This window comes from Polypterus senegalus, chromosome 3, assembly GCF_016835505.1.
Source record: "Polypterus senegalus isolate Bchr_013 chromosome 3, ASM1683550v1, whole genome shotgun sequence".
NCBI lineage: Eukaryota > Metazoa > Chordata > Cladistia > Polypteriformes > Polypteridae > Polypterus > Polypterus senegalus.
In genome coordinates this window covers 294,828,673-294,841,907 of record NC_053156.1, presented here as the reverse complement: position 1 = coordinate 294,841,907, position 13,235 = coordinate 294,828,673, and positions in this window count along the sequence as shown.

Sequence of the window (13,235 nt, the reverse complement as noted above, 5' to 3'; positions counted from 1 at the left end):
CACTTGGGAGTAGGTTTCCATCTTTATTCTTTATCACCCTAACCTGCTGTACATCTTTCCCAGCTCGGTCCCTCTCTGTAGCCCACCGGTCCTTTTCTCCCTCCAGCCTCTCATACAACTCATCATACGCCTTTTCTTTAGCCTTCACCACCTCTCTCTTCACCTTGCGCCTCATCTCCTTGTACTCTTGTCTACTTTCTGCATCTCTCTGACTATCCCACTTCTTCTTTGCCATCCTCTTCCTCTGTATACTCTCCTGTATTTCCTGATTCCACCACCAGGTTTCCTTTTCCTCTTTGCAGATGTCACACCAAGTACCCTTCTTGCTGTCACCCTTACTACATCTGCTGTAGTTTCCCAGCTGTCTGGTGACTCTTCATTGCCACCCAGTGCCTGTCTCACCTCCTCCCTAAACTCAACCTGGCAGTCTTCCCTTTTCAACTTCCACCATTTGATCCTTGGCTCTGCCCTCACTCTCTTCCTCTACTTGATCTCCAGCGTCATCCTACAGAGAACCATCCTATGCTGCTTAACTACACTCTCTCCTGCCATCACTTTGCAGTCTTCAGTCACCTTCAGATCGACTCTTCTGTATAGGATGTAATCCACCTGTGTGCATCTTCCTCCACTCTTGTATGTCACCCTATGTTCCTTCCTCTTCTTGAAATACGTATTCACCACAGCCATGTCCATCCTTTTGGCAAAATCCACTATCCTCTGACCTTCTTCATTCCTCTCCTTGACACCATACCTACCCATCACCTCCTCATCTCCTCTGTTCCCTTCACCAACATGTCCATTGAAATCTGCTCCAATCACCACTTTCTGTCCCTTGAGTACACTGTCCATCACTTCATCCAACTCACCCCAGAAATCTTCTTTCTCCTCCATTGCTCACCCAACTTGTGGTGCATATGCACTAACAACATTCATCATCACACCTCCAATTTCCAGCTTCATAATCATTACTCTGTCTGACACTCTTTTCACATCCAAAACACTCTTTACGTGCTGTTCCTTCAGAATAACCCCGACCCCATTTCTTCTCCCATCCACACCATGATAGAACAATTTGAATCCCCCTCTGATCCACCAGGCCTTACTCCCCTTCCATTTAGGCTCTTGCACGCACAATACAGGGTGGTCCAGATCTAGTTATGCAGATCCAGATCATCTGGATGACTTTGATTTATGCGAGGACGATTCCAGTTCTCTCACCTAAAAAAACCAAAGAAGCTTCTTTTATAAATCTACACCCCACCCACAACCCAGGTGACATATTAACAATAGGCAACTCAATAGCTGGGTAATTAGGGCAGGACTCAATTAAGTGATCAGCACCAAATTAGAGCAGAGTTTAACAAAAAACATCTGGAGTAGGTCATAACAACGTCGTTTTGGTTTTGCACACTCCATACACGAGATACTGAAAAGAAAAGTCTCGTAAGAAGCTCAGAATTTCATCACAGGACCTCCAGGTAGTTCATGCCACTGGTGATGTCAAAGCGCATGTGTCTACCACTAGAAACTGGTTGCACAAATTAGATTGAGATGGGAAATGTACCGGGAAGAATCCCAAGGCAAACCAAATTAAAGTTCGCTTGTGAACACCTAGGCAAAGATCAGGGGGTCTCGTTTATAAAGCGTGCGTATGCACAAAAAGAGGCATTAAAAGTTGCATATGGAAATTTCTATGCAAATGTCAGGATTAGTAAAAAGAAAACTTGATTGGGGAACGTGCAGAAATTTATGGCAAATCTGACCTATGCATATGCGATGTAAAGATAAAGCCAGACAACGTAAGTGTCTTTGGCACCTTGTAGCCCACCCCACACATTTGGAAAAAATAGATTTTAAATCAAATGCGTGTAAAATGTAAAACAAGTCTTCTGTGTCATTCAGGTCGACTACCCAGGATGGTGGCTCTTCCTCTTATGAGTCAGTCTAGAGGGGAGGAGAAGGTGGGTCCAGGACAGACGGACCCCGGAAGTGACATCTGAAGTGGAAAAGCCGTCCATCTTCCTTTCTGCAGAAGGAGGAAAGGAGAGATTGTAATTACCCTGTGTCACATTCTATCTCGATTACCGTCCAAGCCGTGAAGTTTTCTCCCATGCACATTATAGCAACATTTTTGGGAAATGCAGCCGTAGCAGCTAAATGATGACTCGCACTTATAATAATTTATATCACCAAGTCCAAGTCATCACTAGAATGTTGGCTCCAGCAGACCTCCGTGACCCTGTAGTTAGGATATAGCGGGTTGGATTATGGATGGATGGATGGATTATTAGAATGTGTGTTGATGTGACAAGCTTATTAAACCTCAAATGTTGAATGTTATGCGCAGACTAGACTGTAGTTTAGTTCTCTTTTAATAAGGCCAATGCTGCATATTTGCACTGAAGAACTTGTTTGGTTTTTCGACACTTTACATGTGCTACCTGCTATCACTTCTCAGGGAACTGGCTGACGGGTGAGAAATATTTCTGTCAAACATCACTCTTTCATGCACACTATTCTTGAAGCCATTGACTGACTGACGAGGCGCTACTATGTTGTCTTTGTGTGTTGTCACGCACGTGCAATTGGGGGTCGCGTACGGACCTAAACGGTATCGTGAATTCGTATGCCAGAAGGGAATGGCGGGGTACTAACCTTTCTCTCTTTATTTCCTGCAGAAAGAAAGACGCACCGCCTGCCATGACTCTGCCCGACTCGCTAACCACGCATCGCCACTTCCGCCCTTCCTCTGTCAACTCCTGATGACGTCAGCAATCCCAACATCCATCTCGGCTCCTTCCCAGCAAAGCTCTCTCTACTTCCGATCCCTCTTCATAAATGCTCCCCCCTCCGCCATTTTGACTGTCGGCTGTATAGAGAGATTCAATACTGCGCTGACGATTGCTATTATTTCTGAAATATTTCTTACAGTATACAGGGCCGGAAACCCCAAACCTTGATGATTGTGTGTCTTTCTTTTACAGTGTACATACATATTATAATAATAATTCATTAAATTAATTTAGCGCTTTTCTCACCACTCAAAGTGTTTAACACAGTGAGTCGGAAGTCACGTCAACCACTGCTAATGGGTTGTGTCCCACTAGATGATGTGACGACCGCCTTTTTTGCGCCAGTACACTCACCAGACATTAGCTGTTAGGTTGTGAAGTGAGGAGAGAGAGAGAGAGAGCACGTCCATTCATGACGGGGGATAATTATGGGGCCAGAATGACCAGGCCGTGGTGTGCAATTTAGCCTGAACATCTGGATACACCCTACCCTTTACAAAGGATGCCCAGGGATATAACATAGTGTATTTTGGGGTTCGCTGATGCCCCAGTTTCCATGGTGGTCTTCGTGACGGGCCTTGAAACTGAACCGATAAGCTTCTTCTGAGCACCTCCCTGGCTGTACGGTATATGCAGAGTGGAAGCGATGGTCCTGCATCCTGATCCAGCAAAGTGCTCAGGAAGGATGCTGTATAAAAGTACCAGAACTGTCTCAGTCCCACTTTAAACCAAAGTTGTAAGATGCCCATGCCTGTCTCAGCAGGATTGGGCACAAGGCAGAAGCTCTCCTTGGGTAGATCGTCTAATTCATGTTGCCATCAGGGAAAAGCAGTGTTTCTACCCAATGAAGAGGCGTATCCGCGAGAATTAAAAGAGTTGTTGTTTAGTGAAAGTGAAATCCGCAAAGGAGAAACCATTTCTCATTTGTGTGAATGCTATTGTCAGACACATTTCTTGTAGAGTGAAAGAAACGATATTCACTCACTGGCAGTTATAAGTTGCATTGTCACGATGAAATAAAAAAACACGGAATCAAAATTCAATGCGATATTGATGAAAAGGTAAAAGCAAGAAGAGATCGAATACACGGACATAGGTGATATGACAGAAGTGCGCCATGCATGACGATTATAATGATGAAGCAGCAGAGCGAGCAAAGAGGAGGTAAAAAAAAAAACTATTTGTTTCCCATTGTATCACCATTTAACAGGGGGTTTTGGAGGAGCGACTGTATCTCCTTGGGGTGCGTTCAGCCTCCTTCTTCACAATGTGAGTGGCTGGTGCGTAGCGCAGGCCGAGGGGTGGGGGTTTGGGTGGTGAGGGAAGCCCCCTAGTATGTTAAAAAAGAAAGAACTAACTGATAACACCTGGTGGCATGGATCGTGGACTATCTTACAGACAGACCTCAATATGTGCGTCTCGGGAACTGCAGGTCTGACATTGTGGTCAGCAGCACAGGAGCGCCGCAGGGGACTGGACTTTCTCCGGTCTTGTTCAGCCAACATACATCAGACTTCCAATACAACTCGGAGTCCTGCCACGTGCAAAAGTTCACTGATGACACTGCTATGGTGGGCTGCATCAGGAGTGGGCAGGAGGAGTATAGGAACCTAATCAAAGACTTTGTTAAATGGTGCGACTCAAACCACTTACATCTTAACACCAGCAAAACCAAGGAACTGGTGGTGGATTTTAGGAGGACCAGGCCCCTCATTGACCCCATGATCATCAGAGGTGACTGTGCAGAGGGTACAGACCTATAAATATCTGGGAGTGCAGCGGGATGATAAATTGGACTGGACTGCCACTACTGATGCTCTGTGCAAGAGAGGACAGAGCCGACTATACTTTCTGAGAAGGTTGGCATCCTTCAACATCTGCAGTAAGAAGCTGCAGATGTTCTACCAGACGGTTGTGGCGAGTGCCCTCTTCTACGCGGTGGTGTGCTGGGGTGGCAGCATAAAGATGAAAGACGCCTCACGCCTGGACAAACTTGTTAAGAAGGCAGGCTCCATTGTAGGATTAAAGTTGGACAGTTTAACATCTGTGGCAGAGCGACGGGCACTAAGCAAACTCCTGTCAATCATGAAGAATCCACTGCATCCACTGAACAGGATCATCTCCAGACAGAGGAGTAGCTTCAGTGACAGACTGAGGAGATCGTTCCTCCCCCACACTATGCGACTCTTCAATTCCACCCGGGGGAGTAAATGCTAACATTAATTTTATTTTAATTCTTTTCATTTTTATTACTATTTAATTTAATATTGTTTCTTTGTGTCAGTGTACTGCTGCTGGATTATGCAAATTTCCCCTTGGGATTAATAAAGTATCTATCTATCTCTTATATAGTGCCTTTCACATCTATCTATCTATCTATCTATCTATCTATCTATCTATCTATCTATCTATCTATCTATTATATAGCGCCTTTCATTTCTATCTATCTATCTATCTATCTATCTATCTATCTATCTATCTATCTATCTATCTATCTCTTATATAGTGCCTTTCATATCTATCTATCTATCTATCTATCTATTGATCTATCTATCTATCTGTGAGGCAGATAACTCCAAAATTGAATTACTTTTATTTTCTACATAAAATCTGCTCTCTTTTTTGATGCCCACCTGTGTGTTTCATCAGCAGTGCATCTTTGGGATGAAGTGTGAATTAAAAGTTTGGATGCTGACCGAGTTCCTCTCTGGTCAGTTTTCATTGTTGAGTATTTTTGTGCCAGGATTTCAAGCAGCTGGCTTGACCACATAGAGGACGTGACCATTAAGAAACTTAACTGTAGAACCACAAAATATTTCTTTTATGCCGTTCAAAGCAGTACTCTTCATATTGCAGGACTGCACGTCAATATGGAGGTTGTGCCTTTCAGATGAATTGCCTGCCCCGGCTATTTTCTTTATTTTTCCTTTTTTAAAAGCTGTTTTTCTGCTCTTTTTTTTTTGCGTCCGAACAGAAGATTTATGTGCAAAGCAGAAGAAATGCAGACGGTGATCCTGTTTCTGAGCTGCCGCCTGAGTCACGCCAAACAAATGACTACGAGCTAAGGCTTAGGCGATGCCGCTCTAATATTTCATCGAGAAGCCATGTACATTACGTTGTGGTACAGTTTATTTATAGGTTGTGTTATTTTCGGACTCCACGTTTTTATTTTTTTTTAATGTGTTCTTCAGATTTCAGCAGTGTCAGCAATAATATTTTTCAGCAGAAGCATCACACCTTTTTGTTTGGTGTCCTCCATCGTGTTTGGGACAAAGACGCATTTGTCCTTCTCTCACAAAGGAGCTGCTGCTGGGTTTGATGCCCTTCCACCACCCTGTCCAGCTCCTCCTGGTGTAACGGCCCCACTCCTGGTATCACCCCCACGCTCTTGAGACCTTTTTGTGATGGCACACATGGATGTCCCGTCCTGAAGGAGCTGGACTGAATGGGCTGCAGGTACCATCTTATGCGACCAGTAGAGACAAGGACACTAGAAAAACACAAAACTAGAGAAGAGTCGGTCAGGAAGGATAAGGAGAAAGCTGTGCCCACCATTCCCTTTTTTGGGGGGATTGTCTTGCTGTGGGTTGTCCAGGTCACCTGTCGTCACTTTCATTTGCACCAAAGCGGGTGAAGTTGATTCACAATCCCTGGTGTTTCCTAACTGAAGCTTCCCTGACTTGGTGTTAGCCTGGGATGATTAAGTGCTTCCTTAATTTTTTGAGCAGTATGCACAGAGCAAATATTATGTGACTGACCTTGTGAGCCCATTAGTGCCTTTCATGCTTGATGTCCTGCACTGTCTGTTTTTGGTGGGACTGGCAAAATGGTGCCAGCCCCTTTGGTTTCTAATCACATGGTAGTTAAATACCCATAACCCATTGTAGATACCACGTGGGCTGCACCGGCATTGCATCCAGAAGAGGAGATGGTTCCTTACCCTGATGGGAGGCTCCTCGAAGGAAGGCGGGCATCCCGACCAGGGAAGAGAGAGAGGAACCAGACCCGGAAGACATGGCCAGAACAAATGGAGGACGGACAGCCCATCGCAAGTGGAAGAGGTTGTGGGGGACATTCTATCCCCCCCACACAGATGATTGATGGCAGCAGCCCCTTTGGGAACCAGCAGGGAATGCTGGGAAGTGTAGTCTGGCAATACAGCCCTGCTGGGGACCATGGGTGCTGCAAGGGGGCGCTGTAAGGAGTTGCTCTCCCCAATTTATGGGACTTCCATGTGACCCAGAAGCCCTTCCATCGGTCAATCCGTAATAAAAGGGACCACACTCCCTTATCCAGGCGAGTCGGAGCTGGGAGGACGTAGAGCAGCGCGGTTCTCAACCTTTCTAGTGCCGCGACCCTTTACTACAATTTCCCGTGCTATGGCGACCCCAACCGTAAAATTATTTTCATTGCTACTTCATAACTGTAATTTTGCTACTTTATGAATCACAATGTAAATATCTGATATGCAGGATGTCATTTCATTGTTACAAATTGGACATAATGAAAGCGTAGTGATTAATAACAAAAACAATATGTAATTATATATTGTGAAATATTTATTTCTAATTACAAATAAATGAAACTTTGTCTTTAGGACTTACGTTTATTTGTTTTTTTTTCATTCTTCAATCAATCAATCAACATTTATTTATATAGCACATATTCATACAAAAAAAATGTGCTTTACAAAAATGAATAGAAAAATAGAAGACACAATAAAAATTAAACATAAGTCAACATTAATTAACATAGAAACATAGATGATTCATGATTGAACTGTGCTGGTACTTGCTGCCAGTGTCAAGTCTGGCTTTCTTGACTCCCATCAGCATACTGGGTATCCTTGCCGGCAAAGCTCGAATGTTTGCTACCAAAGTGACGTTTCAGTTTGTTCGGCTGATCGAACTTCATTACAGATGACGCATTGCGGTTCTTCAATTCCTGCTGTAACTATTGAAGTAAAACCATATTATAAAAAATCGTCACTATATTTTCTTAACGTTCTTCTCTACATGTTTCATTGTCATGGGTTGGTTCACTAATGAAAATATTATATAACAATAGCTTCAATAACACGGACTGTAAAACGTTTGTTTATGCTTTACTGATTAGAAATGGATGTGATTTCAATTACATCACGAAGTGCGTAAATCCCTGCAATGGCGTGACATTACGTAAGGTCACACCGTTGGATATGCAGTAATGTAAACGGTTAAAAATAATAAAGTTATGATAATTAAAACGTTTGAGATTATTCTGATTCAATTGTCTGCAACATTTATCCTCGAATTGCAATTACTGTATAGTGAAAAATTAGATAGATACTTTATTCATCCCAAGGGGAAATTCCCATACTCCAGCAGCAGCATTCTGATAATAACAATATTAAATTAAAGAGTGATAACAATGCAGGTATAACAGACAATAACTTTGTATAATGTTAACGTTTACCCCCCGGGTGGAATTGAAGAGTCGCATAGTGTGGCGTCTCCTCAGTCTGTCAGTGGAGCAGGACGGTGACAGCAGTCTGTCACTGAAGCTGCTCCTCTGCCTGGAGATGATCCTGTTCAGTGGATGCAGTGGATTCTCCATGACTGACAGGAGTCTGCTCAGCGCCCGTCGCTCTGCCATGGATGTCAAACTGTCCAGCTCCGTGCCTACAATAGAGCCTGCCTTCCTAACAAGTAACTACCAATGGAAAAAAAATGTACAGTAACAAGATTTTCACATTAGAATAGAAAAGAAATCCATATTTCCAATGGTCTTAGGCGACCCCTGGCAAATCGTCATTTGACCCCCGATGGGGTCACGACCCACAGGTTGAGAACCGCTGACGTAGAGCAACACTCGACTGGAGAAGGGCAGTGTGGTGGTATTGTGGAGAGAGAAACCTGTATATTTGTGTGTGTTTTGTTACTTTGTGGAGGTTTGTTTAATAAAACCTTCCATAATTTGAACCCGGGACTCTTGGTGTGGTCACGTTTAGGGCTTTGGGGTTCGCTGATGCCCCAGTTTCCATGGTGGTCTTGGTGATGGGCCTTGAAACTGAACCGATAAGCTTCTTCTGAGCCCCTGAATAGACCACTATGCCCTGGCTGTACGGTATCTGCAGTATGCAGAGTGGAAGTGATGGTCCGGCATCCTGATCCAGCAAAGTGCGCGGGAAGGATGCTGTATAAATGTACCAGAACAGTCTCAGTCCCACTTAATCCAGAGTTGTAAGATGCCTGTGCCTGTCTCAGCAGGATTGGGCACAAGGCAGAAGCTCTCCATGGGTGGTGCACCAGTCTGGCATGGAGTAAATGAACCGTTACATTATGCAGTAAGAACTTCAGTAATGACCCGATGGCCGTGTCTCGTCATCGCCCAGACTCTCCTGCTGGATGTCTACTCTTTCTCTTTTTTATTTTATTTTTTTTTGCCAGTTGATACTTCCGTTTATGAGCCTTTCTTCCCAAATGCCACTAATTGGGTGTCATTTGATCCGCGTTCTGCCATCTTTAAATGCGGCCTCACACGATATGTGGCTGGCTGCCCGCTTCCTTGCCGTACGACGACGTCTGTTCTTGCCGACCCTGGCACAATCTCCTCTCGATTTAAGCACCACTCTCTTGCCTTTTGTTTGCTCTGTAAATAGATGCATGAAGTGAAAGCTCAGCTCACCGTTTTGAATTTCAAGGCTGGCCTGCAGTGGACAATGAGGTCCATTGTTACACAGAATGTCATTCTTCTAGACTTTGGAGTTGGCCGCATGGGTTCTGTTTGTGACCAAACTCATTCATGCTGTGTATGTGGGGGTCAGGGGGCTGCAGGGTGACCTGATGAGGCCATCAGAAATGTAGCAGCAGCCCTTTGTCAAAGGTCAGGGGTCTTTAGAGTGTTTGGTTAATGGGGGTACTTTAAAAGTACCAGTCTACTTGGCACACTTGTGCACGTGGCAGGTGTCTCTGATGAATTTGCAGATCATTCCCAGCTGCCCTAAATCTCTGAAGTCCACTGTCTTGCACTCATCCCTGACATTTTGAATTGCCCATCTAGACCATCCCTGATGTGTAGAATTGTTAGCAAGCGAATGCTGCCATCCAGAAAAAAAACAAATACTGCAGACTTCTTATCCATGTTGAGCTTTCATCTGGAAATAAATGTCTGGCAGAAAGTAAACCACCAAGGCCCACCTGCAAAAGCCTGGCCTGAGAACAGATTCAGGTCAGAAATGGACGGTGTAGTGGATGGCCAGCTTCAAATTCCGGCCCTCACCCCCAGGCCGCCAGGAGGAGCTCTCCCGAGAGCATGGACGGGCCCCGAATTCTAGCAGGGCCTCATGGACCATGTAGGTTTTGTGCACAGCCCTGCTGGATACCTTGGGGGCCACTGGGAGTCGCTGTCGGGATGCCAGTGGACTCTTTTGCACATTATGACCCGAAAGTTCATCACAGGAAGAGCGACAGGCTTCCGGGATGAGGAAAAGCATTGTTTACCCTGACCCGGAAGGAATAAGGACTTGTGGACTGTTGGATTGGGAACACTTCTGGGTCGGGGAGTATTAAAGGACTGAGAGAGCTCCCAGACGGCGAGCTGAGCTGGGTGGTAGGATGGCAACGCATCTGGGACTGGAGGATTGTTGATTTATTATTGTAGTTATTGTGTTTATTTGCGAGTATAGTGCGGAGTGGAGAGGGCTTAGTGCACATAATTATTAATAATAAAAGAATTATTGCACCTTTACCTAGTGTTTTGGCGTGGTACCTGAGGGTTCAAGGGAGCGATAGCGCCCCCTACTGCGACACTGGCGTAGCCGGCAGGATACTCTGCCCGTCTGTTGGCAGGGGACCTGCAGTTAAAACAAAATTTGTGTTCGCAGACGACCCTAAGAAGGTCCCTTCGAAGAGCACTTGGCGGTAGAAAATGCCACTCACTACAGACAGCGCTGTAATAGTGAGCCTTGCTGGATCAGTAGGCAATGGGGAAGAAAACAGGCAAGAAGAGTGGGAATATCCCGAAGAAACAGACCCTAACTGAGGCCAAAATGATATGGACATACCTGACGGGCAGTGAGGAAGACAGGGCGCTGATAGAAGCTGGAAAAGCCCGTGCGATACAGCAGCAGCAAGAAGGCTGTCAGATATCGGACCCGCCGGACTACCTGAGTGAACGTGGGACATGTCAACTTAGTCCGGAGGTAGGTGCCGAGAAAATGGCCGAGACGCCGGGAACTGTTCTTTCTTATTTTGCAGAGGCCTGTATCTGGAATCCCGACAGTGAAACGGAGGTATACCTTTCACCCGGGCAAGATGGCCACTGTAACGACAGGTATAGCCAGTCTAGGGATCTGCAGGGGAGAAGCCCATTCACCGAGAACAGTCACGTGGATTATCCTGGGGCAGGTTGGGTAAGCCGAAAGTGTGAGACGGTGTCACCTGACCAGGAAGAGACTTGCCGGTTTGCTGAAACCGACCACGTGATCTCACTCGAGGGAAGTCTGGAAGGAGAAGGTCAACCTCAGTCCATCGGTGATGTCATTTATTCCCTGACGGATCCTAGCTCCCCGAAGGGGGAGGCGAGCGAAGCAGCGCCGAATTTAAATAAAAGTAAAGAGGAGCGGGACGTGACTAAATGTTCCGCTGACAAATTAAAAAAGGCAGATCATAGTTGGCCGGTAGCGGCCACCCGATTCTATACAGACTCCAAGTCCCAGGATCCTTTGCACGACCCAGCAGAACACGTGCCAGGAGGGGACGTTCTTATTGGCTCCCGGCCGGAAGGTAAGGCAAGTGAGAAGAATAGCCTACCTCTGACCGAAGTAAATAACAGTTTAGAACTGCGGGATCTCGAGAAACTGCTCGAGCCCGTATATGATTTATTATACAGATTAAAAGACGTCAAGAAACAGATGGAAGAGTTGGGAGCGACGGCTGAAGCACCGCTGGAAGCGATATGGGATTATCTACGGCGTTTTGGTCGGGAGGCTCCCGTCATGCTGGATGTGGCGGTACAGGTGAGTGAGACCGGTACCGTACAGTGTAAAGGGACACAGTGCAAATTGGGCCTGCGGTTAATAAGTAGCGGGTGCCAATACACTGTAAACCCAACAAAGGAGTGTGGCACGATGACTGAAGGGGCGGGTGAAGCGCCAATCATACCGGAACAGCTAAACAGTGCTGTTACCCGGAGCGATGCGGCGCTGATGACACCGCCTTCTAAAAAACATAAATCAACGGGCGTATAGACAGCAAAGGGGCTTTCTCTTTCTAATAGAGAGTCCCCAGCTGTGTCCAAGCCCCAGAGTAAGCAGGAGATCCACAAAGTAAAGCGCAGGTCTCCTGACAAGATGAAAAAATGGGTGGAGAGCTACGAGGCGGCCGTAAAACCTCCCTTGGCGGACAAAGGGGAGGAGTTAACAGAATTCCCGAGATGTTTTCAGACAACCGGTCAGGATGACGGCGGTGTTACAACTGTCATCAGTCGGGACACGTTTGGCGAGCTTGCCCTCGGAGGATAATAGAATGGAGGAATAATCGTTACGCCATTCCCCCTAGGTTCTCTGGGGGACCTGTACCACATGGCAGAAGCCCGACTGACGCGTCCTCCTGGAGGAGGACGTCCCTCACAGGGCTGGACGGCTCCGCCCAAGTGGTCATCCCTAAGGGGGGAAAATTGTAGTGGATGGCCGGATTCATATTCCGGCCCTCAGCCCCAGGCCGCCAGAAGGAGCTCTCCCGAGAGCATGGACGAGCCCCAAATTCCAGCAGGGCCTCATGGACCATGTAGTTTTTATGCACAGCCCTGCTGGATATCTTGGGGGCCACTGGGAGTCGCTGTCGGGAGGCCAGTGAACTCTTTTGCACATTATGACCTGAAAGTTCATCACAGGAAGAGCGACAGGCTTCCAGGATGAGGAAAAGCATTGTTTACCCTGACCCGGAAGGAATAAGGACTTGTGGACTGTTGGATTGGGAACACTTTCGGGTCGGGGAATATAAAAGGACTGAGGGAGCTCCCAGACGGCGAGCTGAGCTGAGTGGTAGGAGGGCAACGTATCAGGGAGTGGAGGATTGTTGATTTATTATTGTAGTTATTGTGTTTATTTGCGAGTATAGTGTGGAGTGGAGAGGGCTTAGTGCACATAATTATTATAATAAAAGAATTATTGTACCTTTACCTAGTGTTTTGGTGTGGTACCTGAGGGTTCAAGGGAGCGATAGTGCCCCCTACTGCGACAACGGGCAATACTCAAGTCCTAAACACACAAACGTTCACATGAGAGCTTTTGACTTTTCAGTTAGACAATTTGGAAATTGAGGAAGAGAAAGCAGAGCTGAGAAGATGGACGGAAACAAAATGGAGGCTCTGGACCAGGGGTCTCCAATTTCAGTCCTGGAGAGCTACTTTGACTGCAGATTTTCATTCTAACACTTTTCTTAATTAGTGAGCAGCTTTTGC